The sequence below is a fragment of the Rutidosis leptorrhynchoides genome, chromosome 3 (genome assembly GCF_046630445.1).
Source record: "Rutidosis leptorrhynchoides isolate AG116_Rl617_1_P2 chromosome 3, CSIRO_AGI_Rlap_v1, whole genome shotgun sequence".
NCBI lineage: Eukaryota > Viridiplantae > Streptophyta > Magnoliopsida > Asterales > Asteraceae > Rutidosis > Rutidosis leptorrhynchoides.
Window position 1 is genome coordinate 407,109,090 of NC_092335.1, and position 4,882 is coordinate 407,113,971.

The following is a 4,882-nucleotide window of genomic DNA, read 5'->3' on the forward strand; positions in this document are numbered from 1 at the left end:
TCTTCTTTAATTTCGACATCATCATCATCATCATCATCATGAGATCAAGCTTTTTAGCTTTTTGATCTTGTTATATCTTGTAGATTCAAACTTTAATTTGAATCCTTCAAGAACATAAAAGATTCAAGCTTTCTAGCTTTGGATCTTCATTACTTTGTTGGATCTAAGCTTTATAGCTTAAGATCATTTTATTTTTGTTAAAAGATCAAAACTTGTGTTTATGATCTTCATGTAACTTGTAGATCTAGCTTTTTGCTTTAAGGATCTTCAAGAACATTAAAGATCCAAGCTTTCTAGCTTAGGGGTTTCATTATTTTGTGGAAGATCTAAGCTTTTTAGTTTATGATCTCATTACTTTTACTAGATCTTAGCTTTCTAGCTTATGGTCTCATTAATCTTGTAAAGATCCAAGTTTTCTAGCTTAGGGTTTCTTAACATTTGAGATCTAAGTTATTATTGTAGATCTCACTTACTTGAAACCTTTTTATGATTTTTATGGTGATAAAAATCAAGTCTTCATCATCTCATATGATGAAGATGCATAAACTTGTATCAAAAGGACAAAGGTTGAAGCTTTATTATGTTTATACAATAAAGAGACAACCTTGATGTTCAAAACTTGTAGAAAGTTAGCTTTTACTTTTAGTTGTGTGTTGATGTTAAAACTTGGTCATAATGATTCTAAAACATCAAAGAGTTGTACACTTGAGGCTTATACGCATCAAGGATGAGAACCGTGATAAGCATCAAGCACAAAAAACCTACCGGAGCACTTCTTTCTGTTTTTCGGGGTCTCATCAGACTCCTGGGACTTCTAGAAAGTTGATTTTCAGATAGTTCGGTTTGAGTAGATGACTTTTCGTTCAAGACTCGCCTAATCCGATATTCAGTTTGGGATTTATAGCCTTTCGAAAATCACTACGCCTTCGTAACGATGTGCTGAAATTTCTGACCTACTCGCGCTTGAACCATCGCCATGGTTAAACGACATCTAGTTAGGATCTAAAAATTTGATAGCGGTAAGAGGACTCACAAACGGAGCCTTGGCCACTGGTCAAGCGTCATTTCAGTTTGTATAGAGGTCGTAGCAGCTGTCCGAAGTTAGCCCTTTATTTCGATCTCTATTCTTGTAGAAAACTTACTTTATCTTTTACGTACGATGATAACGATGATGATGATGATGATACTTAAGACTTAATTTATTCACTTTTAAACTTTCGGGGACAATTTACTGACTTAGTAACCTTTGACTTAGGTTGAGGACCTTTTGGACCGACTGACTACTTGCATACTTTTCATATCGACTTTTTCCGCACATTCACTGTGAGTTATAGCTCCCTTTCTGCTTTACTATTTTTGGGACTGAGAATACATGCGCTTTTTATGTTTTACATACTAGACACGAGTACTTAAACTTTATATATGTGTGGGTGATATAACGACACAAACATTCCCCTTAGCTCGGTAACGTTTAACTATTGGTTTTTGAACCGGTAGACGCGAATCTTAGATATGGATCCATAGGGTTTGACATCCCCAATCGGGCTAGTCGCGCTAGCATTTAACGGGTGTTTAATACTTCGAGAACATACGCACTCGCCAAGTGTACTTTTAGGGGGTGTTATTTACATTACTTTGTTAAGTTAGTTACCGGGTGCCCACGGATAAGCATATACTTTATCATACAGATTTGAGATACTGTTTTGAATACGAAATCTCGTGGTCTACATTACATTGTTGTTTACAATCAAACTATAGCTCACCAACATTCGTGTTGACTTTTTAAGCATGTTATTTCTCAGGTACTTAGACGATTTGCTTCCGTTGTTATAGACTCGATGTGTTAGACTTCTGCTGCATTGTTTAGAGGTGTCTCAATCATGGATGTAGTGACCCGAACTTTTCCATGTATATATATATATTAAATGAAATTGTTATTTATATGATTAAGTGTTTCCAACATGTTAAGCAATCAAACTTGTTAAGACTTGATTAATTGAAATAGGTTTCATATAGACAATTGACCACCCAAGTTGACCGGTGATTCACGAACGTTAAAACTTGTAAAAACTATACGATGACATATATATGGTTATATATATAGTTAACATGATTTTATTATAAGTATGTATCTCATTAGGTATTTTAACAATGAGTTATATACATAAAAATGAGACTATTAATTTAAGAAACTCGAAAACGATATATATATAACGATTATCGTTATAACAACGTCTTACTAGGTACATATGAATCATATTAAGATATTGATACACTTGGTTAATTATGTTAAATGATAAGTAAATATATTATTAAGTGTATTAACAATGAAATACATATGTAAAAATAAGACTACTAACTTAATGATTTCGAAACGAGAAATATATGTAACGATTATCGTTGTAACGACATTTAACTGTATATATATCATACTAAGATATATTATATATCATAATATCATGATAATATAACAATTTAACATCTCATGTGTTATAATAAACAATGGGTTAACAACATTCAACAAGATCGTTAACCTAAAGGTTTCAAAACAACATTTACATGTAACGACTAACGATGACTTAACGACTCAGTTAAAATGTATATACATGTAGTGTTTTAATATGTATTCATACACTTTTGAAAGACTTCAAGACACTTATCAAAATACTTCTACTTAACAAAAATGCTTACAATTACATCCTCGTTAAGTTTCATCAACAATTCTACTCGTATGCACCCGTATTCGTACTCGTACAATACACAGCTTTTAGATGTATGTACTATTGGTATATACACTCCAATGATCAGCTTTTAGCAGCCCATGTGAGTCACCTAACACATGTGGGAACCATCATTTGGCAACTAGCATGAAATATCTCATAAAATTACAAAAATATGAGTAATCATTCATGACTTATTTACATGAAAACAAAATTACATATCCTTTATATCTAATCCATACACCAACGACCAAAAACACCTACAAACACTTTCATTCTTCAATTTTCTTCATATAATTGATCTCTCTCAAGTTCTATCTTCAAGTTCTAAGTGTTCTTCATAAATTTCAAAAGTTCTAGTTTCATAAAATCAAGAATACTTCCAAGATTGCAAGTTTACTTCCAAGTTTTCTAAATCCATTCCAAGTAATCATCCAATATCAAGAAACCTTTGTTACTTACAGTAGGTTATCTTTCTAATACAAGGTAATAATCATATTCAAACTTTAATTCAATTTCTATAACTATAACAATCTTATTTCGAGTGGAAATCTTACTTGAAATTGTTTTCGTGTCATGATTCTGCTTCAAGAACTTTCAAGCCATCCAAGGATCCTTTGAAGCTAGATTCATTTTTCTCATTTCCAATAGGTTTATCCAAGGAACTTGAGGTAGTAATGATGTTCATAACATCATTCGATTCATACATAAAAAGCTGTCTTATTCAACGTTATAAACTTGTAATCACTAGAACATAGTTTAGTTAATTCTAAACTTGTTCACAAATAAAGTTAATCCTTCTAACTAGACTTTTAAAATCAACTAAACACATGTTCTATATCTATATGATATGCTAACTTAATGATTTAAAACCCGGAAACACGATAAACACCATAAAACTGGATATACGCCGTCGTAGTAAAACTGGGGGCTGTTTTGGTTGGGATAATTAAAAGCTAAGAAGAACTTTGATTTAAAAGCTATACTTCTGGAAAAATGATTTTTCTTATGAACATGAAACTATATCCAAAAATCATGGTTAAACTCAAAGTGAAAGTATGTTTTTCAAAATGGTCATCCAGATGTCGTTCTTTCGACGGAAATGACTACTTCTTTCAAAAACGACTTGTAACTTGTATTTCCGACTATAAACTTATACTTTTTATATTTAGATTCATAAAGTTAAGTTAAATACGAAACCGTGGCCACTGGAATCACTCAAAACGGATTAGAAACGAAGAAATGGCGAGTAAAACAAGATTGATAAAAACTACTCATTTTACCTACGTGAAAGTTAGTAATAAATCTATTCCAACCATAACCTAATCAACTTATATTGTATATTATGTAATCTTGAGATACCATAGACACGTATACAATGTTTTGACCTATCATGTCGACCCATCTATATATATATTGCGGAACAACCATAGACACTCTATATGTGAATGTTGGAGTTAGCTATACAGGGTTGAGGTTGATTCCAAAATATATATATAGTTTGAGTTGTGATCAATACTGAGATACGTATACACTGGGTCGTGAATTGATTCAAGATAATATTTATCGATTTATTTCTGTACATCTAACTGTGGACAACTAGTTGTAGGTTACTAACGAGGACAGCTGACTTAATAAACTTAAAATATCAAAATGTATTAAAAGTATTGTAAATATATTTTGAACATACTTTGATATATATGTATATATTGTTATAGGTTCATGAATCAACCAGTGGCCAAGTCTTATTTCCCGACGAAGTAAAAATCTGTGAAAGTGAGTTATAGTCCCACTTTTAAAATCTAATATTTTTGGGATGAGAATACATGCAGGTTTTATAAATGATTTACAAAATAGACACAAGTACGTGAAACTACATTCTATGGTTGAATTATCGAAATCGAATATGCCCCTTTTTATTAAGTCTGGTAATCTAAGAATTAGGGAACAGACACCCTAATTGACACGAATCCTAAAGATAGATCTATTGGGCCCAACAAGCCCCATCCAAAGTACCGGATGCTTTAGTACTTCGAAATTTATATCATATCCGAAGGGTGTCCCGGAATGATGGGGATATTCTTATATATGCATCTTGTTAATGTCGGTTACCAGGTGTTCACCATATGAATGATTTTTATCTCTATGTATGGGATGTGTAT